The sequence below is a fragment of the Acomys russatus genome, chromosome 13 (genome assembly GCF_903995435.1).
Source record: "Acomys russatus chromosome 13, mAcoRus1.1, whole genome shotgun sequence".
In the NCBI taxonomy this organism is placed as follows: Eukaryota; Metazoa; Chordata; class Mammalia; order Rodentia; family Muridae; genus Acomys; species Acomys russatus.
The window spans coordinates 42,832,769-42,860,553 of NC_067149.1; the positions used below are offsets into that span (position 1 = coordinate 42,832,769).

The window sequence follows — 27,785 nt, forward strand, 5'->3', positions numbered from 1 at the left end:
TTTCATAAGTCAGTTAGCTGGTGGGATTTAAGTTAAGAATGGCCAACCTCACACCTTGTATTAAGCATATTGCTTACCTGTCATTAGTGTTCCCTTTCCAGTTTATGAACCCCAAACTGAGAATCCTAAAGCCTCACTCTACTACATATTGTCACTTTCTTGTAGTTGATAATTACCCACGTAAAACAAGCTTTTGAGTGTGTGGGAAAGCATACCCATTTGCACTCTTTTTCTCGTTTTGTATATTGGATAAGGTTTATAAAAGAGAAAACAAACATGTGAATGATGTAAATATAAGTGAAGTTGGAACTTCAAAAAATTATTTGCATATGTCAGAATAATCCAGAAAAGTAGAAAGTGCACACAGACAAACATTTGGCAATGGAAGATTGCTACATGTTTCCTTGAAGCATTTGGAATGACTTAGTAACATCCTGGTTTTATTTAAAGACAATATAATATTTTAAATTTTGTGTTCAACAGTGTTCAAATTTGCTGGCTTTTAGGACGGCAAAAGTAATAGATGAGAAGTTTCTTGAAGGAAGGTACCAGTGGGGTTTTGTATATTTTTCTGCCCCCAGCATATAGCACAGTGATTAGTAGGTGCTCAATAAATTTTTTCTAAAAGAGTAAGGAGGACTAGGAATGTAGTTCAGTTGGCAGAGTGCTTGCCTGACATTCAGACACTCTAGATTCTGTCCCCAGTACCACATGGAAAACAAACAAACAAGCAAACAACTTGAACTCTTAGCACTTAGGAAGTAGAGGCCGGATGGTCAGAGAGGTTCAGCGCTACACAATGAAGTTGGGCCGGCCTGGACTTCTCAGGCTGTACTCTTGTCCATGGCCTATGTGAAGTTCTTTGTTATATTTTACTTCATTCATAGAACCCTTGAGAAGTATCCTGTAAAAATCACGCTCATTGGCTTTCTAGATTACTTAGAAAAACTCAGTGCTGTTGTCTATGAGTTCCTGTCAAGGCAGGCCAACTGGTTGTCCATAGCTCCTGTTGCTATAGGCTAATTGGATCTCTTAGACAGGGTTGCACTGGTTCTTCTTGTCTTGGCAGTTAGGAATCCTGAGTCTCAAAGACTGGAATTTTATACAGAGAAGGATCTAGCCATGGAAGACTGCTCTATGCGATTCCTCAATTCCAGTTTAATAAAGATTGACAATGAGCCTTTCCTAGTGATCCTTAGTAACAATTTTGTATCTTACTCTAAAATTCCTTGATTTGGGGACTGCAGCCAGGGGTGTGGCTTGGTGCCAGAGGGATTGTCTAGCATGCAAGGTCCTGTGGACAGCACACTATGACTTAGAAGCTGAAGAAATTTGTATTTACGTATCCCTGATGTCACTGAAATTTACTTCAGGCTGCTTAGAAAGCGGTTAGGCAAGGTGTTGCACACTGTAATGCTATACCCCTATTTCTGAGGCTTTTTCCAGAGTGCCAGAGGATACAGGAAAATCCAGATACAAGAACTTTGTAAAAGCATTATTGTAAGAGCCCCTATTTGAACCAAGCATGGTGGTATATACCTGTAGCCCCAGTCCTTGAGAGGCTGTGGCAGGAGGGTTGCATGTTTGAAGCCAGCCTGGGCCACATAGTAAGATCCTATCTAAAAACCATACTTGGAAGTGACACAGATATTCAGTAACAGAGACAATAGTTAACTTTTTAGCTTCTTTGTGATCCTGATCAGAAAAGATCAAGGCAAAATGTAAGAACCCACTAGCTAGGTAAGTGTAAAGATACGATATGAGTCTTTTTCTACCCAAACTTCATTTCCCACTTAGTTTCGTTTCACATATTTGGTTTACCTGTGTGACTATTTTTATTGTCATGATTTATTTATTTAGGAAGGAGAAAACGAATCTTAAAATTCATCTTCTTTTTTTTAATAGCCTCATAATGTTCTCAGCCTTAGATATGGTTCAATTTTGCATATTTCTTATGGCTTGTGATAAATAGTGTTCAGAATTACATTCTCTTAAAGCTCTCCTCTTTTAATATTTTCTTAAGACTATGTGTATGTTATGTGCTTTGTTTTCTCTCCCTCTAAAACTTAATGACCTCAGGAGAGAGGTATTTGGCTTTCTAACTCCTGGCAGAATGTTGAACGTGATAATCATAAATAGCCACAGACACAGAAGCCTGCTAAGGTAAGCTTCCCTTATCAATGAGACCATCATACAAAATGTGGTAGAAATCCTGTAGAAAATGGCTTGAAAATAGCAAGGAGTATATTATCCCTAATCCCTTTGAGCAGTGCAAAAATCATATTTACATAGATTTGTAGGCATGCATATGGAGTATGGCAATAGTCCTTGTAGTTTTCTTTCTTTCTTTCTTTTTCTGATGTATCATTTTAGAAATTCCAGAAGGTAAAAATAACAGCTTTTGCCTTTGGCCCAGGTTGTATATTGTTCTTGTCACTCTCTTTGGAAATATATATATACACACATACATGTGTGTATGTAGGTATGTATGTATGTATCTTATATTGGTCTTGTGGCTCAGAATACCCTTTCCATCTTAAAGTGTTAAAAGTCTTCTAGAATTTTTATATCAGTGATACTAAACATTTTCTTTCTTGCCTCTCAAGTCACTGCTGATTGCGTTCCTGAGGTCAGCCAGTGTGGACTGTAGCTAACAAGACTTCAATTTCTAGATCTTACAATTTATTGGTAGGACAGCCTCAATGTGGTGACTCTTCAAATAGTAAATCCACTAGAGTTTTCCTGTGGATGACTGCAGTATAAGGCATCAAATCCTGAGCCTTGAACATGCTAGGTAAGCTGTTCAAGACTGAGCTTCCTCCTTAGCCCCCATTTCCTGTGAAGAATGACCCTTCCCTAATCAAGTTATTGTAACTATCCACATTTCTGAGTTCATAAATTACCTTATTACCATTTGTGTTTGGTATTAAAATTAACAGAAAATGTTTTACTGACCACTTAGAAATAAATTTTGAACATAAATGAGGGCAGTATACGAGAAAAACACATTTTAAAGACATTTATATGATATCAAATAGAATATATTCTTATCTGCACACAGTGCTGTGAAATACTGAGGGAACCCTGATTTAGACATAACCAAAACTTTCAGATTTGGCAAATGCTGCCAGTGTGTTTATTGTATTCCACTGACTTTACAAAACCAAGTACCTTTACATTGAGATCAAAATCTGTTTTCTGAAAACACAGCCACGTTAGTGGTGGTGAGGCTGGAGCTTGGGAGCTGAAGATCACAGTGTGCAGACTACAGCCCTGCATCTAGCCCTGGGCAGTGGAGGACACTGGTCAGTCAGAGGTAGGAAGCAACAGTGACTGAACGTACAGTGGATTGGCACGGCCAGGCACACAGCCCATTCCGTGTGTTCACTGGGCTTCTCAGAACAGGCTCCGCCTCTAACAAATATGTACAGATGACTCATTGGGTTTTGATATGGATATAAAGCTTTAAATACCAGCATGTATAGAAAAGATTTACCCTGACCACCAGGTTTTGGAGTCAAAGTATTTAAGCTTCTCTTAATCTTCACCTCAATGAAACATAAGTGGAGGACAGACTTACTCTGAAATTACATTTGCTAATTTTTTGGGGGGGGGGTTGCCATTTCTCTTTATTTTTATGTTTCTGAGATACGTTATTATAGTATAAGGGATGTGCACCTCTTGTCATTCTTTTTACCTATCTGTGCATGTGTATGCCTTCCCTAGTCCTGGCCTGCAGCAGGGGACAGGTGTATCCTAAGTATTTTATATGCACTTTTAAACTTGATTTTAAGAACAAGTATGTGCTTTTTTTTTTTTTTTTTTTTTTGGTGCTTGCTTCTTAGTAGTGCCACTCTCCGAATTTTCAGGGAAATCCCTGAACTGATCTTTTTAAATGTTAATTCACAGTCTCTCTAACATTTTTAGGACACATGGAATTAACAGCAGGAGAAACTTTCTCTCTGCTCACCCTGATATTCTAGAGCAGGTAAAGTGAGACACGAAAAGGGGGAAATGTTAAATATAGATGCCAACATTCTGCATTAGCTCTTTTTGTTGTCCTGGTCAGAAGAACAGGTTTCATAATGGCCTAGGGGTCCAAGCACTGTTTTTACATCCCTGTTTGTAGATATCCAGTGGCAACTGTGACAAATTCTGTTTAGGACTACAGCTAGAAACAGTTTATATAATACACAACATAAACATTGCTGAGACTTACTATCCATGCATCATTTAAGACTGATTCCCTTTCATATTTTCTGTCAGGCTAGATAAAACGCCATCAAAAATTGACCTATCCATTGCTTTAAAATAGTTTTGGGTTTTTTTTTTTTTTCCAACATGGTTTCTCTGTGTAGCCCTGGCTTAGTATTCGCTCTGTAGGCCAGGCTGGCTTCAAACCCACAGATCTGCCTGCCTCTACCTCCTGAGTGAGGGGATTAAAAATATGCCTAGCTTTTAATAGCAATTTAGTTACCCCACTATTTCCTATATGAACCACAAGTACTTTTATCATGGTTATTTAATAGTTAACCTTTTCCAAGGAAGATCTGTATTTGTGAACAACTTCAAAGTATCAGACTGAAAAACTGATTTCTATACAGAAGCAAAGACAAAAGATGAGCCTCTTTAAAATAGTGTCTTGTGACATCTCTGAACACCCAATTCTTCCTGGTATGCCTTCATCTGTAGATGTGGGATGAAGGTCAGAGTCTGTTTGCTACAGATGAATACAGGGAGCCTGTACCCTCTCTACCCTTGGGCAGCCTGCCATGTTCCTCCTGTTCTCACACCCATTCAGCTACTAGGGCAAAGAAACACTGACTAGATACACACAGACCCTTTTCTTCCTGAGAAAGAGTACTACAAGAAGGATAATGAGCCAAAAGGGGTGTGAGATGCTCATTTAATTATCCAAAACCTCGGTTTCATGTTAGTACTGTCTCATGTCTTGCTGCACACAAGGAATTAAAGCCCTATTTGGCTAGGTTCTTGACTCAGAGAAAGACACAGAGTGCCTTATCTAGGAGCTTTGAATCCGCCGAAGTCTAGAAAGGGTACAGTTGAAATGGTTAACCAGCAACCCAGAGCAACACGATGATTCAAGGCTGAAAATGAATGTGGCTGAAATTCAAAGGAAGGGGAGTAACCAGGAAAACCCATGCAGAGAAGAGTTTGGGAGTTCAAGAATCAAGAAGGCAGGCTGAAGAAAACATACATGGATTTTTTTAAAAAAATACAAAAAAAAATGTACAGAGAAAGAAACAACAAAGGAGCCAAACAGAGCAAGTCATTTCCCAAAGAACATAAGCAGATCAGTTGAGAGGGGTCACTGCTTCATGAGTTCAGGTTTCCTTTGGTGAAGAGGACACTTGGGAGCTATGTAGAGGGAGACTTAGAGCTGCCTTTTTTTTTTTTTTTTTTTTTTTTTTTCTCTTCTAAATGTAGTACTGAGAATCAAAACCAGGCCCATATGCATGCTAAGCAAGCAGCTCATTGCCAAGCCACATGGCCAGTTCCTGGCTGCACAGCTTTTCCACTGTTGTGGCCAGTGACCCTGATCTGACCACTGCACATTGTGTACACATAGTGAAACATCACTATGGAAAATAAAAAAAGGAACATCACTCTGTACCCTACACTGTATACAATCGTTATATGTTGGCTGAAAACAAAATAGAAAAGTATATACTAGATATATAACATATAGTATTACATATAACATATTAACAGTATTTTATACTATAAAATGGATAGTTTTATGTTTCCTCAAAAATTAATGTTCCTAGCTTGAAATAGTCCAAGAGAAAGTAAAGAATCTCCAGTGTATGTGTAATAATATAAATGTATATGTAAAATTTTTAATATTTAATAAAAAAGTGAAAAAAAAAAAGAATCTCCCATGTAAGAAAATAAAGCCTGGAATAGTGACTAAACACATCCTCAGGAGACTCCACATGAACCAACTGGAGGTAGAGACTACAGGGCTGTGAGCAGTTAGAAACAGGCCTCAAAATGTAGATCTTTCAGACTGATGATAAATGGTCTGGAATGCAGATGGAGGAGTATGGGTTTTATCTTAGCAGTGGGGAGATTCCAGATCTTAAGAAAAAGTTGGAAATGATCTAGTCAGAAGATTAACATAGTATCTGTGTGCAGAGAAGGCTATCAAGAAGCTGTTACAAAATCTGGACAGAATGTGTGGAACACCTGCAGGAGTGAAGGCAAAGCCCCACCTGAGCTGTGCTCTGAGGCAAAGGCATAGTCTACACGCAGATGCACACTGACCTGGAGCAAGGGGAGGACAGCTTTGAGGTGACATTGTCATAGGATTAAAGCACATGATTTGACCTTTCAAAAAGTATCCATAGTACACTTCAGAGAGAAAGCCCTTCACTTCAAACTAGATCCATAGTGTCTTGAAGAATAAACTATTCTGGAACCTACCACAGATTTTAGGGTACCCTTTGTGGGTATGACTTTATATGTTGGACACAGAGCTATAACAGTAAGCAAGACATAGCCAGTCCCTAACTTTATGGAACTGTCACACGGTCTTTATCAAAGGGTAGCCAGACATTAAAGAGAGACATACATAGTTCAGCTCAGTGTAAGGAAAGAATTGTAATAACTATAGCTATTTAGTCCTGGGAAAAGCTGCCTCAAGAGCAGAAAATGCTTTATTTTTAGAGCCCAAGGGAATCTAAGATGGCTTCCCCTACTAAGGAAAAATGAACAAGGTGACTTGTAAGCTTCCATCTAAACCTAAGGTACCAAGACTTTCTTTCTGTGCTAGTAAGCTAGCAGAACACACTTCCTTCATAATTAGCTACTTTGGAGCATTAACATACTCTGTGTTTTTAGCTTTTTCATCAGTAATTATAAATAAGCTTATATAAATGTACGTACAAATTAGATTTTTAAATGTATCCTACACTTACTTCCACAATTGGATTTGTGTGCGTCTGTATGTCTGTGTGTGTCTTGCTGGGAACTGAAACCAGGCCGTCCTATATGCTAAGCACATGCTATACCAATGAGCCACACACCCCACACTCTGTAGTTCTCCAATTCTTTTTAAAGAAACTATTATTCTCCAATGCTTTCTCGGCCCTTCATTTATTTCCAATTTTAATATTTATAGTAAGTTCCTCTTTCACGTGATTTTTTTATAAGTAATGCAAATTTCTGCAGAAGTGAGTTACGTAAATTTAAGTCAAGCTGCTGACCTTTAAGTCATTTGATTTTTCATTCCTGTGGTGTAATGTCATGATTGAACAAGACCTCGTGTGATATCCCACTTGGGGATATCTTTTCGGTGCCGTTTTTTTCATTTTAAGAAATTAATTTTGTGAGAATTGTATACAGTGTTTTGATCACATTCATTCCCTTGCTCTTCCCAGATCCACTTTTCTTTGCAACCATCCAACTTTTGCGTCTTTTTGAAAAATTCATTAAGTCCCGCTTGACTGCCTATATACTTTTGGATGTGTGGCCTTCCACTGGAACATGGTAGACCTACCAAGGACTATACTCTTAAACAAAATTGGCTCGTCTTCTACCAGCAGCTACCACTTTCTAATAGTTCTTTAACTAGGGGTGGAACTTGGTGCCCACCTCCCTTTTCTATGCTGCAGTGGGATGCTATTTTGATGTGTGAAAATAGACTTTTATTATTCAGGCTACTTAACTTAGTTATTATAAACATCAAATTGTTTCTGTCAACTTCTAGTAACTAGACTTACTACTGATTAGTTGCATTTCATAACACTGTAACTTATAGACTCTTTTATATATAGCAGTGATATGGCCAGTATGTTTTCTGAAATGCTAGAATGTTTTAAGCCAGATGAGGAACATTCTTTTCATGGGGATTATTTTAGTGCTTGTAATATCAGGTGAAGTAACAAGTTCTCTGCAGAACTTATTTCATCTCTAGTAAAAGACCTTGTTGAAAGTTGACCCCTCCCCCTTTATGGTGTATGATTAAAACAGGTAATGCTTTTCACCAAAATGTTTATAAAAATTTTGACATGTGCCTAGAACATTACCTGATATAAAGTAGGCACTCAAATATTTTTTGAACGTTACACAGTTATATGAAGTGATATAGTTAGTGTCTGAATAGGCATAGTGGTAGGGAGAGTTTCGATTGCTGTGATGAAACACCATGACCAAAAAGCAAGTTGGAGGAGAAAAAGAGTTTATACGGCTTATACTTCCACAGCATTGTTTATCATCAAAGGAAGTCAGGACAGGAACTCAAGCAGGACAGGATCCTGGGGGCAGGAACTAATACAGAAGCCATGGAGGAGTGCTGCTTACTGGCTTACTCAGCCTACTTTCTTATGGAACCCAGAACCACTAGCAGAGGGATGGCCCCACCCACAATGTGCTGGGCCCCTCCCCCACTGATCACTAATTAAGAAAATGCCTTATAGTTGGATCTTCTGGAGGCATTTTCTCATTTCAGGCTCCTTTCTCTCTGATGACTCTAGCTTGTGTCAAATTGACATAAAGCCATCTGGCACAACTGTAAACGCTTGTAAAGCACAGTAGCTTGTTGAGGTAACTCCTGATTGTCTCTCACAATGGTTCATTTCTATCCTCTTTTTCCAAACAGCACAGAGAGCAGATGATTCTTGAGACACTGATTTTTGATTGTCTTTCTTCCCATGTGCAGTTACACGAGAGAGTCTGACATGTTCATCCGAGAGCTCCTTGTCTAGAATGCCGGTAATAAATAGCAGATGCTTAGCAGATAACTCTTGCTTTAATGCTTCACAGCCATCGTCTGATTCTGTTTCCCAGTCCTGAATAGCTCTCATAACTTTCCTGTGTAAAATCACTCATTAGGGCAACTTAGTTTGTAAGTTATTTATAAATGGAAGTGTGTGATTTCCTGTTTATAGCATGAGTCCTTTTTTTTTTTTTTAACTAGTCATTTTTTATGCTTAGCCCATCACATAGTTTAAATCCTTAGCCAAAATGTTGTTTAACCTTGTTTAAGGACTTTTTCTTAACCCAGGCACCAAAAAATATAAGCTTGTTATTGAGAGTTATCATTAATATTTATTGATCACAACTCTGTTTCAGGCTCTATTTAAAGCACATTGATACACTGTCTTATTTCATCCTTCCAACAATCATATGTTGTATACAGTGCTAAGGTTATATACTGGGATGGGATGTCGGTTGACAGACTACTTACCTAACGGGCATAACACCATGGGGTTCATCCTCAGAACTGCTTAAACTAGTGGGAGTGGCATACATCTGCATCGCAGCCCTTAGGAAAACCAGACATTCAAGGTTACCCATGGCTACATAGTGAGTTTAAGGTTAGTCTGACCTACAGGAAACACTGTCTCAAAAGAAGATGGGTGCATGTTGTATATTTCATACATTTCTCAAGTCAGTGAAGAAATAGGAACAGAGACGAACTAACCTGCCAAATAAAACTAGGATTTAAACTCCACCACCAAGTTCTTCACAAGAGCCTAATTGTACAGTAGGATCTGAGTTTCCAGAGAATGAAATATCTACAGCCACACACCTACATACTTCCGTACCTTATGTAACAATTAGATGTGTATAACCATATTCAGTATAACTATATTCAGGAGCAATGTGGGCTCGTTGGTCTATCAATTTACTGCGTGATACTGACTTGAAAATAGAGTGTGTCTTTGTGTTACTTGTGACAAGATCACCAAATCTTTGAAGTATACTCAGAAATTCCATTATTACTTAAAATTAATCACTAGGTGCAGGACAACCAACCACCGTTAAAAATGCTCTCTCTGCCCGGTGGTGGTGGCACTTTGCTTTAATCCCAGCACTGTGGAGGCAGAGGCAGGTGGATAGCTGAGTTCAAGGCCAGCCTGGTTTACAGAGCAAATTTCAGGACAGCCAGGCCTACATAGAGAAACCATGTCTTGAAAAAGCAAAGCCAAATAAAATTATTTTATTTTGTTATCTGAGGATATAACAGTCAACTAAATAGCACATTTTATATGGTTTCTGTGAAAATCTAAGGAAGATTAGCTGACCTTGGTTGAGCTACCGCTCTAATGGAATCAGTCTTCATGTAGAAGGAAGTAAGGCAGGAAAATTCCCAGTGGAGTTTGTATCCTTGGGGTCTGGCTCTAAGATCTATGTGAAATATAGTGTTTGCATATAATCTACTCATATGTTCCTACTGCTTCAAATTGCCCTCAGATGACTTACACCTAACACAGTGTAAAGGCTAGAGAAATTGTTATACTGTGTTCTTTGGAAAACAACAAAATAAAGGTTGTTGCATATTCAGTATAGGCACAGTATTTTTATGATTATTATGGGTATGTATGATGTGTGAGTTTGGGCGTACACATGTCACAGCAGAAGTATGGAGCTCAGAGGATGGCTTATGGAGTTGGTTCTCTCCTTCTACTGTTACTGAATTCAAGTCCTCAAATACTTTACCTGGGGAGCGATCTCCTTGTTAATATATATTTTTTATGTTTTTACTGTGTAGTTGGGTAAATCTAAGGATACAAAAGCCTCAGACATGGAGGAATGGCTACCTTTAGTTTGGAATAAAAATGGCTAATTTGAGCATGTTTGCAAACTTCTTACCTTTCCCAGCACACTGTGAAGGACACTGTATGATGAAATAAGAGCATTTTTCCTACCTGTAAGAAAACATACAGCTCAGCTTGTCATTCATGTATGAAATCCTAAGTTCAATCTCTAATATGTGTACACAGACACACAGACACACATAGACACACACACACACACACACACACACGCTCTCACAGACACTCACATACACACACAATCTTCCCATGTCAGTTTCTAGACTTGTGTGATAAGGTATCAGTCGAAAGGCTCTGGTCATGAGGCGTTAACAAAACTGTAAGTTGATGTGCTAAATCAAAGCACAAGGCAGTAGAAAATGGAAAGATTTTGTTTGTTAAGCTGGAAGTGGAGAAAGTGGTTAGGTGGTAAGGCTTTAGGGAGAGACTGAAGAGAATGAATTGAGAAGAATGGAAGGGGAGGGCACGTAAAGGACTCCTTGTCGGCATGAACTGAATCATACCCACTGGAATTTTCAGAGACCCAGGTTAAAACGTGGAATTCTCTTGAATATTTTGAAGGATGAAAAATATTCCAATGATGTGGTCAGTTGTATTTTCTTTTAGTGGTCCCCACCTCCTGCTTCAGTTCCCTACCCCGCCCCCAGGCTGAAGTCCACCCTCCAACCCATATTCCTTAATTGTGATTCTTTGATATTTTGAAAGGTTCACTTGGCCTATATTGAGTGTGAGATGCTGGGAGCACCTCAGCAAGGGATGAGTGTTCCAAAGATAATTGCAAAAAAGATTTAGAACTCTTTCTTTCTTTCTTCTGAGACAGGGTCTCTCTGTGTAGCCTTGGCTGTCCTGGACTCGCTTTGTAGACCAGGCTGGCCTCGAACTCACAGCGATCTGCCTGCCTCTGCCTCCCGAGCGAGTGCTGGGATTAAAGGCATGTGCCACCATGCCCAGCTTTAGAACTCTTTCTTATTTAGTTTGGTTTGAGTTTTGTTTGTTTGATTGAGTTTTTATTTTTATTTATTTATTTATTGCCTTTGAAGCAAGATCTTGCGTAGATTAGGATGGCCTAGAACTCATGGTCATCCTGACTCAGCCTCATTAGTGCTGGGATTGCAGACCTGCCCACCATGTCAAGCTCAAACTTAGAGTCCTTGAGAGAAGCTATGGCTGAAGAATTAGAAACTACACATAAGTAGACGTGCTATGTTCAAGAATAAAAAGAAGAAAGCCAAAGAACTTTTAGAGTGTAATGGTGGAAAAATCTCAGGAAGAACTGATGCAAGAGACTGAAAAGTATCTGGAAGGCAGGACAAGGCACCAGTATGCAGGGGCCCATTCAGATCAGCCTGTAGAAATTAATTGTAAACTCTCAAGGTTTTACTAAACCAATTGTTAGAGACTGTTAGTAAGCATTAAATTATATGAACTTACAACCAGACAGGTTATGTTAAAAATAAAAGTGACAGATATACCAAAAAAGGTATGTTTCTTAGCTCTAACGTTGCTGAGATTTGTCGTCTCATTGTATCTGTGTGGTAGACATCCTGCTGTAGAGACATCATGTCGGAAGCTTGAAGTCCTTGTCTCAAAGATCACAGACCAGAGCATTTTCTTCATGTCTGGAGGGCTAAGTAAGCATTTTTCTAACACACCATTGGAAAACAGTAGAAATCAAGAAGTCTAATGGGTTAACAATGAGGTGTCTTGCAACTAGTTTCGGTAGGAAGATATGTGACATCACCCAGTGCACTGTATGGAGGAACAGAAAAATGGCAAGAGATGAATCCAGTGTTGGGGTGAAGCTGTGAGTAATGAAGCTAAGCGGGTTACTGCTGATGAAGTTGATGTTGAGTTGTGAAGCTTACACAGTGTTAACATCTTTAGGCCTTTTTAAAAACACACTACACTACACTACACACACACACACACACACACACACACACACACACACACACATTTATTTTCTAGCGAAACCTTCACTATTGGAAGAGGAACTGGCTATTTATAGACTACACCTCAGGAAATGCACTGTCATGTTTCACAATTAAGACCATATTAGTTCTAGGTTTTGGATAGGTCTTATTAGTAACTTTTCTTAGTTTTTATAAGAGTAGGTCCTTGTGCATGCTAGACAAGTATTTTACCACCAAGCTACATCCCTAGCCCAAAAGGAAAACTAGAGTACTGTTTTTGTATGGTTTGAGATAATCATATGGGTGATGGTTGGAATACTGCATGCCTCCAGAGGTAGTAGGAACTGACCTTGTTTTCTGTTGGGTCTCACTCTTGGGGTCACAACCCTTGAATAAATAGTGTATTTTTTTTTAAGAGAAAGAGAACAGGAAGTTGGATGGGGAAAGGATCTGTGAGGGTATGGAAGATGGGAAGGAATATAATTAAAATGTATACATGAATTTTTTTTTAATAACAAAATTACTTTCCTTTTGTCTAATTCTTAATGAAATCATATATATTTAAGGAGGAGCAGGAGCTAGTGTCAAAGAAATTAGTATCATTTAATCTTAACATAGAATCTACCTTTTTGAGGTAGTGATTTTAGTAATTAATTTATTGATTTGTTTTGGGTTTTTTCATATTTCTGAACCTTTTTTCTGTCTTAGATGCTTTTCTAAAAGTCAGAGTAGTGCTCTTTTATAGATAAAGCAGATTCCCACGTGTTAAGTGTGTTATATGTAATAAGCAACTTATGTGTGGATGGGGCCTTTACTGTTGACTAGTAAATTTGAGTGTTTATGCAAATCATTACGATAGAGGTCAACAGTCACTCCCAAAAAACAAAGTATACAGGCAGAAAGTGCTGACAAATCAGCTCTTCCTGTAGAGACTGTCCCATTCTGAGAGCAGAACTACCGTTTACTATTGGTACTGAGATGGCGTTGAAACACTCCTATTTCCAAGCAGCAGCACTGCACGGTGCTGGGGTGTACCAACAAGCAAACCTCACTGACTGTAGTTCCTGTTCTTTCATGTTAGAAGTAACAGAATGGACAAACCATTCATCTTCATTATGCAGCGTTTTTTCAGCATGCATCATGTAACAGGACAGTTTTCTGTCAATCTTAAGAAGTCAAAAGAGTGAGTGTTGGAGTTCTCTGAGTGTCAGACTGCAGAATGTTGGGTCTGCATGCCGGGGCTCTCCCGCCCTCCTGATAAGGCTTTTGGCACCGGATGCTGTTTTGTCTTTACAGAATGTCCTATTCTGGGCTCCCTGCGCCCTTTTAGGAGACAAGGATGTGAATCATTATTTAGACAATCTGCTCCCTGGACCTTCCTCTGAAAAGTCTGCTTAGCTTGGTGTGTGCTGCATCTCCTTTGCCCAAGCCGGCTGCGCACTCTACAGTGACTGTAGACTTTCCAGCTGTGTAGCTTCCAGATGAAATCAAATTTCAGTAAACATCAGCTTTGCAATGTATAACTCTTATCAAACTTGCATCACCCCTGACCCTTAAACTGGATATGTACAGCAGGCCTCCTGCTATGTAAGCCATACCTAGAACCCTCAGCCCGCTATGTTTTGAGGTTGCTAATCCCTTTAAAGATCTAGTTTGCCCTAAGTTTGAATGGTGATATACTTATTAGTAACTTGATGTATAAAATGGGTACAATAAAAGAGTTTTGTACCATGCCAGTGACCCTGCTGGTAAAGCAAGAGAAGCACATCAAATACCCATCTGTCTCTTTTATGTAACCATTCTGAGATGTTTTTGGTCCTGAATGACACACAGTGAGTCATTTGATGGTGTGTTGGTTGTTTCTAGAGAGTATAAAGCTTTCCTACTCAGGAAAAGCGAATGCTGGGGTGGAAATGAATATATATTTTTATATTTTGGTAGCCTGGGATTTCTAAGGATTTGGAATATCAGTGAATTTTGAAAATATTATTTCTTTTTAATTATTCAGATTTGAAAGAATCTAACTGTGAACCACTGATATCCAAGGACATTTTTAAAGCAAGGACTACCCTTTACCGGTATGTACATCAGAATTTGTTATATTAAATTTGTATTTAAAAGCTTTAAACATTTTTATTGCCCCAATACTTTCTCCTACATATTTTGCCAGTTAGTTGTGGTTCATAATAACATACTTGTCTAAGACAAAACAAAGATAGGAGAATGGCCTAGAAGTTGGGATATTCCACAAATATTTTAAAAATAACCCTCTAACCTCTTATTTTTATACCCATGTAATGACTCTAAGTGCACTATTTTAGATTCTTATACTTATGATTAAAGTTGGATAAACATATCTTGTCTGGTCCTCATAGGTCATGCAACCCTAATCTATTGTCAGACAGAAGCAAGCTCATATATACCAAACATGTTCTTTTTAAGGAGAATTGCTGACTTCAGTTTGTACCTACATGAAAGTACTTCCTTCTTGGGACTGACTAGCATGGGGTATGGTTTCAAGGCCTGTGGAAAAGTTCCATGAAATCTATCATCCCTTCAGAACCTGGTCCTAGTGTGCTGAGGCAGTTCTTAGGCCCCAAGTGTGTGTGTGTGTGTGTGTGTGTGTGTGTGTGTGTGTGTGTGTGTGTGTGTGTGCGTGCTTGAAGATATAAGTTATTCTGAAGCTTTATGTAGTTCTAGGACTATTGATTATAGTCAGCAAAAAAAGTCCAAGTATGGCCCATTTTTCTGAAACCCGCAGATGCATTGAAAAAAGAACTGTCATAACAATTGAGTTGTAATCTGAATAAATTAATAAAACTAAATTTTAATTAAAAAAAAAGAAAAAAACTGTCAGCCAGACCCAGTGGTGCATGCCTGTAATCCCAGCACTCAGAGAGGCAGAGGCAGACAGATCTCAGTGAGTTCAAGGCCAGCCTGGTCTATAAGTGAGTCCAGGACAGGACAGCCAAGGCTACACAGAGAAACCCTGCCTCAAAAAACCAAAACAATAAAAAATTTAAAATTTTTAAAAAGAAAAAAGAACTGTCAGATAAATACATTCTCAAATTAACACAGACTGCATGAGTATGTGTCAGTGCATGTATGCACGCTCCTTAGCTCTGTCTCCTGAGAGGACTTAGACAAGCGTGTCCTCAGTAACAAACCAAACTGTGGTGGTATTCAAATGACATTTTCTCTCAGAAGACATGGGAGCTCTTTGTGGAAGAGATTGATTCCAAAGCTGAGACAAAAACAGCCCAGCAGAAGCCTAGAGGACCATATGGTGCCAGAAGCCAGGGTGTTCTCCACAAGTGAGGAGGGTGGAAAGAGAGCCCAGCAGCCAAAGCTGAGACAATATGAGGAATAAAACCGCTAGCTGTGGGACTACATTCTAGCTCCCCAAGTGAAATGTGGGCAAGAGTTCTGACTGGGCTAAATAATTACAGAGCAAATGACCAAATTGGGGTTGGGGGGAGAATGATGACTCTTTACAGAAGAACATAGTGAAGGCAATAGAGAGCTGTCAGAGGACCGCAGCAGCTATTGCTGCAGGCCAGACTCACCGTGAGCGCTGACTTTAGTGGGTGGGTGAGAACATAAGGAGAAACAGGATATTTGCACAGCTTCCAAGTATTTCCCCCAATGTGTATTAATTACAAACGGGAACGAAGAGATTTACAGCGCAATCTTGGCAGACGCCAACCATAGCCAAGCAGCCAAGGTCAGTATCAGCAGTAGTAAGACGTAGTGAGCAGTCTGCCCTGTGAGGTGTCCTGAGAGGGACACAGGGACATGTTTCATCCTCTTCCTAGACCTCCTTGTCTGCAGCTGAATCATGAGGAAGCATTAGACATACCCTGAATAGAGATAGCTTAAAAGTTCCTGAGCAGCATGCTTCAGCAACCTCAGAGTCATAAGAGGCCAGCAGAGATGGGAGCCATCACACACTGTAGGAAGGCAGGAAGACACGGCAAGTGAACGTGGTGGGTCCTGGTGCAGAAGAGAGACTAATACCAGTGGGGGAAACTGGAAAAACCCAAATAAAAGGGTGAATATTAGTGTCAGTGTATTATTTTGATAATTGTGCTAGGATTTGAATATGTGAACTATGGGGCAAGATGCACAAATTGGAGATCTGTTGTCTTTTTGCCTTTTGTATAAGCTTTAAGCTAAATCATTTCCCGGCTATAACATGTTTTTGTTGTGGTTTAATTATTTATTTAATTTATTGCAGTTCTGGGGATTGAAGTCAGGGCCTTGAACATTCTGGGTGAGCATTCCACCACCGTTACATCCCTAACCGTTAGAGAGGAAGCCTTAAAATCTGCGTGGAGATAACCGTTCTCCTTGATCTTCACTAATTTATAAGAGTAGAGTCTCTGTTTGTAATTCATAAACAAACCAGAGGCAGGTGCAGCCCCCTAGCCCTAGAGTGGCTTCTTATTTATGCTAGAGGCTAAACCCAGCTAACCGCGAGCTAAGCAGCCTTCTCCCGCTGAGCTGCCCCTACCCCTTTACTGTCTTCCTATGCGTTCCCACCCCTTTCTCTGCAAACCTGTCTCTGCTCAGTCTACTTCAGGTAGCAGCCCATTACATGCAGCCTCTTAGAATACAGTGCTGACAACTCCACAGGTGTGTACAGCACAGCTGAGGGCTAGAACATCTGCCTAGTAAGCATGCGTGTTACCCAGCACCAGAAGCTGGGGGCAGGAGGGAAATAGAGGCCAGCTTCATAAATCTGTACCTCCCTGGGAACTAACTTTTAGAAAATTGTTTAATCTGGCTTGGGACAGGATAGGATTCAAATGTTCAAACAAGGACCATGTACTACTTTTTTTTTTTTTTTTTAATCTCATCCATAAGCTCTTGATCCCCAACCTTTAATACCTAGAATCTTATATTTGAGCAGCAAGATGAGAAAAGACTACTTGATATCAGTCAGTGTCAGGAGTGCAGTGAGTACAAGCAACACTACACAGCTTAGATGCTTCAAGGAAGTCAATAATAGTACCGAGTTTGCTTTGAAAATTGTTTAACCTTAGAAAAGCCTAACATGATCTGAAATAAACCAAATCCTTCAAAATGAGGCAAATGTGCACTTTGGCATCCAAAGGAGTGACCTAAATTCAGTTATTTGCTATGAAAATTAAATGCTAAGTATTTGGAATTTGACCCTGATTTTTTTTTTTAACTCGCTTGCATATTTATTTAATCAACTTACTAAAATGTATCAGTTAACAGTTTTTAGGTGAAAGAAAGAAGAGCAGATGTACCTAAAGCAGTTAGAGTCACAGAAAGAGGAGTGAGGACTACTGCAGGCCGGGGACCAGGAATGAGGCTTGAGTGTGGGGTGGGAACGGTTACTGTTTTGCAAGCTGAAAAGGCCCTAGAGATGCCCACTCGCCATTGTGAATGTACTTAACACCACTGAACTGACATTTCAAGGTGACTTAAAACAAGTAAAAATAGTTAAAGAAGCAGCCGGGCGTGGTGACACACGCCTTTAATCCCAGCACTTGGGAGGCTGAGGCAGGCGGATCGCTGTGAGTTCAAGGCCAGCCTGGTCTACATAGTGAGTCCAGGACAGCCAAGGCTACACAGAGAAACCCTGTCTCAAAAAACTTTTAAAAAAAAATTAAAGTGGTAAATTTATGTATGTGTTACTATAATAGAAAAAGGAAAGTGCAGATGTCTTCAGTTGCTACATTCCATTTCTTTGCCTTTACCCTTGGGAAGGTTTTGTTTTTCAACCCAAGGGTGATTTTCTGAACATAATTTGCCAACCATCAGTTTAAATGGCCCCTGTGCCATAAATTGTGAAGTTCAAAGAAAAACCCAATGAGATGCTGTGGGTTAATTTACAACTAACGTGGATGAGATTACTCAAAGAAGGAATGCCCACAAGAGGCATATTTTAGCTGATGGAGAGGGAGTGAGGAGCGTAGGTTAAAGATAACTGAACTGTTTGGTCCCAGTGATGTTAGGGACAGAGATTCATAAATATTTTCCGGCACCTATTTGTTTAATTCTCAAGGTCGTTTTCTCCAGTTAAGATGAACTTGTTAGTAGAAATGCTAGGGTAATTATATTCTTCTTGAATCATTATGGTATTCTAGTAACAAATGAACAAAACAAGTTCAAATTCAAATGACTTCCTTTTTTTTTCTTTCTTCTCCGCCTCCCAAATTCTAGGATTGCAGGCCCGTGTGTCGTCATAACCACTTGTTTAAACGAGTTAACATTTACCTGTGTTATTTGTGATTATGTGATAGTGGAAGGATGTGGAGAGTACAGAGTTTACCAGTTATTTAAGAATAAGATAACACAAGTGATTTGTTTTTCTTAAAAAACAAAACAAAACAAAATAAAACAGAAGCAGGCTTGGGGTGTAGCTGAAGTGGCAGAGTGGGGCTTCCTAGTATGTACAAGCTTGGGGGTCCCATCCTTAGCAGTCAAAAAAGCAAACCCTGCCAACCAATCAAACCAACAATCTACTCCATAGTAAAAATTATTTCCTGCAGAATATTTCTTGAGGCTATGCAAGTTTAAATAAAATATAAAACACATGCTGATGACTAAATCCATGTACTGATGAGTAAAAGGAAGAGCAACAGCTTCTGAAAAATGTAGATCTAGCAAAGCAGAAAACAACTCAACTTCAAAATTATATTTATTTACTGTATGACAATACAGGCCTGTAATCCCAGAACTCAGGAGACTGAGACATTAAGATCTCAAGGTCAGCTTAAGCTACATAGGAAGTCATGTCTCAAAGTATTTTTGTTAAATTAAATTATTAATTGTTTATAATTATAATTATTAACAATTATAAATTATTAATAATTTATTATTTAATTAAAATAGTATTAGGGGCTGGAGAGATAGCTCAGTGGTTAAGAGTTCAATTCCCAGCACCTATATGGTGCCTCACATAGGCTCTAATTCCAATTCCAGGGGACTCAATGCCCTCTTCTGGCTTCCTTGGGCACCAGACACATACACAGTGCTCATATATACATGCAGGTAAAATACTCATATACATAAAATAAATCTATAAAAAATATTATTGGCTACTTTAAAGGAATAAAATAATCAACTATTTTAACTTTGTGATGTAAATATTCAGAAGAATAATTTTAGGGTAAAAAAAAGCATATAAGAAAATTTTAAGATAGGAACATAGTTAAAATGTATTGAAAGGAATAGGAAAAATACTAATTATGGATAAAATTCCTTTTTTATTAACTCTTTTAGTGGCTAAGTCTCTTCATTACCCTCTGTCCCCAATTTTATTTGTCTGTGAGCACCTGTCTTTTGGTGTTCCTGCCAATCATTGGTATGTTACAAATATTGCATATAAATCACACACAGTTGTAAGTAGGAGCTACTGTTATTCCATGGGGCAAAGGAGAAGCAGCTGTGATCTTTCATTTTATTTTAGTTTTTTTTTCCCCCTTTTAATGTTATGAACTCCTTGTTCTTTAGATCCTATGTTCTGAAATCATTTAAATTATTTGATATTTTTAACCTTTTATACTCCCAGTAGGCAGGTCATAGGAAATTAAGTGACGTAAACATCTTTAATAATCGTTAAAAGTCACAAGACTTAGCAGCCAGGACAAGAAACAATCAGGAATAAATCCCAGGGAAATACCATAATGTCGTAAGTTTTGTTTTCGTTTGTTAGCAAGCCACATGGCTTTTCCTTTCAAATCCAAGAATACGTAGCGTAGTCTCCTTTTAAGATTTCATTTTCATCTTCACCACAGAAATATATATTTCCCTGAATTTACTCACTATAATTTGTGATTGCTTATCTGCGAAGGAAGTACAGCAGCTCCCACTGGGGAAATACCATGTTAACTCGATCCTAAAATAAGAAATCTAAGGGAAAGGTCACATCCTAATAACTTGTGCAAATCTAAATTCCCATGGAGCTTTGCAATCATTTTGTAGGAGTCAAGTATTAACAATGAGTTGCTGAATTTCTTCCAGAGAGCATCATAAAACTGAAGCACTTCTGTATTCAGAAGTGACCGCTGAAGGTTAAATACAATTGACAAGATCTAGTCTTGCTCATTTTCCACAGTAAGTATCCAGAGAAAATTAGCATGACTAATAAACCACAACTCTGTTCTTGTTACTTTCACTGGAACTGTAAGGATTGTTATTAGGAAGTAATATAACTGTGCACAGTGAGGATGGATGGCCTTTCCTGCTACCATAGTCACGCCTCAGACTCAGCTTTTTACTAACTGACCTCTAGAAGCCACTATTATAATCCAGAAAAATGCACTGCCTGGGGAGTCAACAACTGGTTAGTTCTCAAAGACTTCAGGCCTCAGTTTCTCTATCTGTAGAGTAGGAAGGTGTTCGTTTCAAGAAATAAGTAAGGACACATTTATAAAGAGCGTAGAAACCGTCACAGGATTGTTCTTAGAGTACTGCCGTAATCATGAGTTTCACTTTTCCCCTCAAAAGAAATAAAAACAATGAGAAGTGAGGCAAAGCATGGTGTGTGCCTTTCATCCCCTCTTGGTTTTGTGGGCTTTGTCTTTTGAGATAGTTATTTCTTCTTTCATGACGACAGTGAATTTCCAGTAATTAAAGAATTATAGGGATGTACCTAGGTGCCTGACCTCCTGGGACTCAGTCTATGGTGAAAGCTAGCTGTTTGTTAAAATTATTTACCTATATTTGCACGTTTGTTTTTTAACCTCTGACCTCACAGTACAATACTACTACAGAGTAGAAATTCCACACCTAATCTCATGTGGCGGGCTGCTGTCAAGAGACAGGTACACCAACTAAATTACTTTTAGACTGTGGATCTAAGGAGTACGCATAAATGAACTTTATGCATAATATTGAGTCTGTAATCAAGGTATCTCAGAATATAAATGCAAATATTCAGAAACCTCAAATCCAAAAATCTTATTTGATAAAATATTTATCCTATGTGTAGTCTGTGATTATTTTACGGCTATGTAGCCCTGACTGGTCTGGAACTCACTATTTAGACCAGGCTGGCCTCAAACTCACTGAATCCTGACTGCCTCTGACTGTTGGATGCTGGGATTAAAGACATGTGCCACCTCACCTGGCCCAACAGTCTGCAGCTTTCTACTCTTTGTGACATTTTGTTGTTGCAAATACTGAAAATAAAGCTACAAAAAAGCACAAGCAGGTACTTTATCAGCACTTTTAAGTCTCTATAATTAGAAGTAATAAAAAGTTAATTCACAGACCGGTTATGGCCTTTCAGCTTTCTAAAACAAGGCTTCTAAGCCTGGGCCAGACTTGTTGTTGCTAGTGAGATTGTTGTTGTTGTTGTTGTGGTGGTGGTTGTTGTTCCTATTTGTGTTATTTCTAAGGGCCCTTGGACTTCTCTTACATATATAGCACTGTGCTAGACAGGCTGGCATTATGATATATTCCTTGCTTACAGTTTGTTTCAGAGACAGTGCCTAGAAAGGAGAATTTATCAATAGAGCTTGGTGTGTGGTTGGGAAACAGTGTGCTAAAACTCCTTAGGAGAAAGCATACACACAGAGCCACGATGCTCAGCACCTGCCTCCTGAGCTTGGGAAAGCTGAACCCCCAAGGAAGGACTTGGATACCCAGGAAAAAAGAAATCAGACATTTTAGTGATAAGGTAAGAGTTTTAAGGTATCAGTGTACCCAGAATGAAGGATTTATACTTGATCCAGGATTCAGAAGGGAGCATCAAGACTTGGGGCAGAGGAGTGGCAGGACCACAGCTGTGCTCAGAAGGCACCAGTGAAAGATATTTCACTTTCAGTAACATAGTGTGGTGATTGAAATACCTTTTTTTTTTTTTTTTTTTTTTTTTAAGACAAGGTCTCACTATGTAGCCCTTGGCAGCATAGAACTCAATATATAGACCAGGCTGGTTTTTAACTCAAAGAGATCTGCCTGCCTCTGCCTCCTCAGTGCTGGAATTAAAGGTGTGTAGCATCCAACCCCATAATTTTTGACTGATATGCAGAGATAGGGGTATGAAAAGAAATGGGAATAGAATTATGTTTGAGGAGGAAAATGAGCTAGTTCTAGATTTGTTGAAACTGAAGAGAAGGTGGAACAGCTGATAGAAAGTCCCAGAACAATGTGCAGATACATGACTGAACTTCATCTTGGAAGAAGTAGGCTTGTCAGGCTGCAAGTCTTCATTATCAATTAAGGAAATCATTAAAAGATGAGCCCCTAAGACTCATCTCAGAAGCTAGGTGTGGCATATATACCTATAAACTCAGCACTTAGGAGTTCAAGACCAAAGCTGCTCAGGGAACTCTAGATTAGCCTGAGTTACACAGTGAAACCTTGTCTCAAAGAAACTAAAACAAAGGCGCAAACAGTCACTTAGTAAATGTCTATATATTTTTCCTAACTGTAAAATGTTTTGGGAAGCAAAAATCAACATTGTCTCCATTATACTTAGCATTCAGTATAGTATATGATACTTAGTAGCCAATCAGTAAATATTTATTAGGTGAATGAAAGTTGAACTACAAAGTAAAATGCCACCAACAAAGAGGCTTTGTATTATTTTTTCTTCTTTGGGCTCTCCTCTCAGTCCCTTTCATGAAAATTTAGGGGCTTGTAAATCATGTCTCAATAGTCGCTTTTCATGACTAACTGGTTTTACATGATTTTAATTGAGTTGGCTTTTTTTTTTTTCATTTTGCTGCTATGTTAACTTTTGTTGAAAAGGGAACTAAACTCAGGAATTGACTGAATTTAATGAAAAAGGGTTTTCAAAAATGCCTAGTGTAGTAACTTAAAGGTTAATTTGCTTCTTAGTCTTTTTTTTTAAACCTTTGGTTAATTTAAATTTTTGTCAAGAATTATTTTATTATAAGAAGGAGCTATGTTTATATTGCGGAAAGATGAAGAAAACAGAAATCTATGTCTAAGCAAATCTAGTAATGCTGGTTTAAGAATAAAACCAAAACCATAAATCATCCCAAATTTAGTAATGCTTCCCATTAAACCCATCATTTGAGTTGCCCTCCATCTAGCCAAAAGTTGCCAAATATCACTATAATACCTTTCACTTCCTATGGGTTCTTGCAACCCCACCCAACCCCCAAGTGTGATGGAATGAGTTATAAAAACCCCAAAGTTTATTGCACTTATATTGGAAATATTTTACCAAGATGAACTAGAGGAAGTACATCTGAACGTAGAACAGCCATCTTAGTGATACGGAGTAACCTTTTCCAGACCACTCCACCACCCAGCCATCTTGCAGCTCCAATACTCTGCATAGGGGAAAGTTACAGCTGCAGCCAAGTCCACAGAGCCCCACTGCCTGGTTAATGCTGGAAATGAGAAACCTGACTGCAAGAATACTTTCCCAGACCCATTTTGTATACTTTTGCTGCTCCAGAACACTGTCTCTTGTATGTCACCTTGGAGGCCACTAGTTCTTTCCCTCGGACATTTCATGCTTAGCAGGCCAGTTCTAGCCATCTGGTGATTTCAAGACATCTTTGTCTCTTTTTCATTATGGACTTTCCAGCCTGGCAGTTTAACTCTGAAACTCCGTTTCCCCCAGGTAGAAATTTAGAGTATTTATTTATATAAAGAAAAATGCAGACTTTCATAAATGGATCTTTGGTTCCTGGGTAGAAACTAAAACCCCATGCAGGACAGCCAGGCAGCTACAAACTGAAGGCTCATTGGGAGCTGCTGAGAAGGCTGGTAAAGGCGGCCAGCCTGCAAAGTACTTGGTAATTGCTAATGGTATGTTCAGTTTTAGATATTAGCTTCGTTTCAACATGAAATATCACATTATTTTAGAAGCATGGCCAGTTTGCTGTGATAGACACAGAGATAACCTTGGAAGAAATTATCTTTAAGTTTGAGGAGTAGAGTAAAAACAACAACATACTGGCAGAAGAGACAGAAACTCACTGTTTTAACCCAACCTGCCTCCTCGTCCCTGGCCTGGGGATTTCAGTGCTTCATTTGCCTCCCAAAGACAGAGCCATGTTGAATTCCCGTGTAGGAGTCTGTACACCTATACATCAGCAATCTAAGTGGAATCTTGGCAGATGAGACCTTACTCAGGAAGCTAGCATTTTGTTTAGATTTAGATAATTTTAGCACACGGCCTCTGGACATGTGGTAAGGAGTCTAAAGAACAAAACATTTGCTGAGAACAGTCACCTTCACCCTTCTCCACTCAGGTTAGCCCCAGGTAGCCTCAGAGGTAGAAGAGGGAAGGGGAAGCCCAGCAACCACAGACATGAATTCTAAAGTGAGGAGCCCGAACCCGAAGAGAAGGAGGACCACAGAGTGTTAGGAGTGGCTGGCGGGAATGATTGTCCAGCCCTGTTGAGAGGGGCATCCTTCTTCTGCAGCAAGGAGATGATGGTTGAATGTCCCTGTAATGTGTTGTTGACTTAGATGAGAGCAAGCCCTTCACACATATAGGCTTCTCACAGCTGAGGGGTCAATCCCAGATCAAAGTTGAAATTGTCACTAACAAACAAAGCAAACAAACTGAATTAAGAGCGATGGCAGTGTGGAAAACATGAGAGCTGCTCTTGGAGTGTGCCCAGTGAGGCAATCCTGCTGCCATTTTTCTTTCCTTGCTTCTGACTGTCATCCAGTCTTGACTGTCACCTCCCCTAGTGACAGGTAAAAGAATACTCATTAGAATGTTCAGACTTGTATTTTTTACCTTGAGACCTGTAAGGTTTACCGGTAAGGACAATTCATGCTCTGCCTGGGCACAGAGTCAAAGAGTGAGCTGCTTTTGCGGGGATGAACCCCTTCTGGGGCCACTGATACTTAACCTGATCGGCGGGTGGCAGGTGGCTATTCAGTACTTACACTGTGAGTTCTGTTTGTGCTGCTGGGTTTGGGCCAACATGTGCTAGGATGCATACTCCACCGAGGAGATGAACCTGACCTCACAGCTGATTCCTAGGTACTTTATGATTCTCCTAGATCAGGATTCACTCAGAGTTCAAATGGTCAATCAGTAAACAACAAGCTGTTCATCTCTCCTTTTTTATTGTAGAAAAATATATTAAACCAAAAAATTACCATTTTAACTAAACTCAGAGGCATTAATGAGAGTCACAGTGTTGTACAACTGTCCCTTATATCTATTTCTAAAACATCACTGTCGTGGAAACTCAAGCTCTATACCCTCTGAACAAGAACAGGCCACTGTTCATTCCTAACTTTGGGGTTACCTCTCTTCTGCTTTCTGCCTTTTTAAAATTTGTCTGTACCAATTATTTCATATCAATGGGGCTCATACCATATTTGTGGTTTTACTCAGGGTTTGCTTTACTTAGCACAATGACTTTAAGGTTTATTCATGTGTCATAGCACATATCAGAATGTCATTCCCTTTTGTGACTGAATAATACTCTGTTTTATATGTGTATCACATTTTACTCATTCACCTATTGAATGAACACTTACATTGTTTAATCTTTTCCTTTGCAATTACACTACAATGACTATTGACGTTCAAGTGTATGTTGGAGTTTCTGCTTTCAGTTCTTTGAGGTGCTTAGGAGTAGAACCACTGAATTGCATGGTGAATTAATCCATTTTTCATTGATACAACAAAATAGACAAGGTTAGATTGTTATAATATTGATAAATAGGCCTCCACACAACATATTTGGTATGAAGAGATTTATTGTATGGAGGCGGAGGCTGGGGGGTAGGAGGTGTAAGAGACAGAGATGGAGAGAGACAGGGAGAAATAGACAGTGGGAGAGCCTAGATGGAGGGAGAAAGAGACAGAGAAAGAAAGGAAGGGAATGGAGTAGGAGTGAGAGAGAAAGAGAAGTAAGAAAGCTTTAGGATGGCTGACAAGGTCTTTGGGCCCCTGGCAGCAGTGGCAGGTGATGACACCAGAGGCTGCTAAGCAACCTAGAAGCAGGCTAGCAGGGCTGCCTAGATGCTAACATGGATACTTTGCAAAGAAAAGAGATCTACTTTAGCTCTCAGTCCTAAAGCCTTCAGGATTTAGTTCTGCCCTTGACTGGGCTCTGGCGAGGACCTTAAAGAGTGCTATCACAATACCAGGAGCTGTGGGAAGGGCTGTACAGAAGCCTGGGCAGGGCAAATCTTGTTCTTTTGTAACAGCTCTCTGGAGGAGAACTAACCAGGGTCCCAGGAAAGGTACCACGGTCACTTCTGAAGTTGTGTCCGACTAGGTCCCACCTCTTAACAGTTCCACCGTCATTTACTATCACCACACTGGGGACAAGACTTCTAACACATAAACCTTTGGGAAGGAACAAGCCATATCTAAATAACAACATGTGACAATTCGATGAGGGTTTGTTATCATTTTGTTTTGTCTTAAGACAGTCTTGCCTTAAACTTGATATCCTGCTGCTTCAGTCTCTCAATTATTGTGGCTACAATGGCTACAAGCATGATTGGCTTTGCATCTTACTTTTTCAGGAACTGCCAAGCTGATTTCCACTACCATGTCAGCAGTCTACATTCCAACCAGCAATATATTTGAATTCAAGGTTTCCTTTGCAGCAATATAGCAGCCATCTTGTCAGATGTGAAGTGTTATCTCACCATAATTTTTATTTGCTTTTTGTTCATGTCTAGTGAGTCTTGAGAGTCTTCTCATGCATGCATCATTGATTGTTTATGCATCTTCTTAGGAAAAAAGTCTAGTCAAGTCCTTTGCTCACTTTTTAATTGCTTTGTTTGTTCCCTTGCTGTCTCTTTTTAAAAAATATTTTATTAATTTATTCATATTACATCTCAATTGTTGTCCCATCCCTTGTATCCTCCTATTCCTCCCTCCCGCTTTCCCCCTACTCCCCTCCCCTGTGACTGTGACTGAGGGGGACCTCCTCCCCCTTTATATGCTCATAGGGTATCAAGTCTCTTCTTGGTAGCCTGCTATCCTTCCCTTGAATGCCACCAGGCCTCCCCTTCTAGGGGACGTGATCAAATATGGGGCACCAGAGTTCGTGTGAAAGTCAGACCCCACTCTTCACTCAACTGTGGAGAATGTCCTGTCCATTGGCTAGATCTGGGTAGGTGTTCAAAGCTTACTGCACGTATTGTCCTTGGCTGGTGCCATAGTTTGAGCAGGACCCCTGGGCCCAGATCTGCCCATCATAGTGCTCTTCTTGTAGGTTTCTAGTCTTGCTGTCTCTTGTTAGCCTCTCACATTTAAATTCATTTTCTCGAATCCTTCTCCAGATGGTTAAGCCCTCATCCCCTCTGAATGCAGGTAGTTGTTTTCATCAGCCACTGGCCA

General features: G+C 39.4%; 1 protein-coding gene across 5 annotated transcripts in view; it reads left to right on the plus strand.

Moving 5' to 3' along the window:
* Pparg (peroxisome proliferator activated receptor gamma) overlaps nucleotides 1–27,785 on the plus strand; it is a 126,666-nt gene that overhangs the window by 7,400 nt on the left and 91,481 nt on the right. For 2 of the 5 annotated variants that reach the window (XM_051155115.1, XM_051155118.1), the window contains exon 2: nucleotides 14,505–14,574. The exons of the other annotated variants lie outside the window; for them this stretch is intronic. The gene's annotated coding sequence lies outside the window, so the exon portion shown is untranslated. The remainder of the gene's footprint in view (nucleotides 1–14,504; nucleotides 14,575–27,785) is intronic. 5 annotated transcript variants of the gene reach the window in all.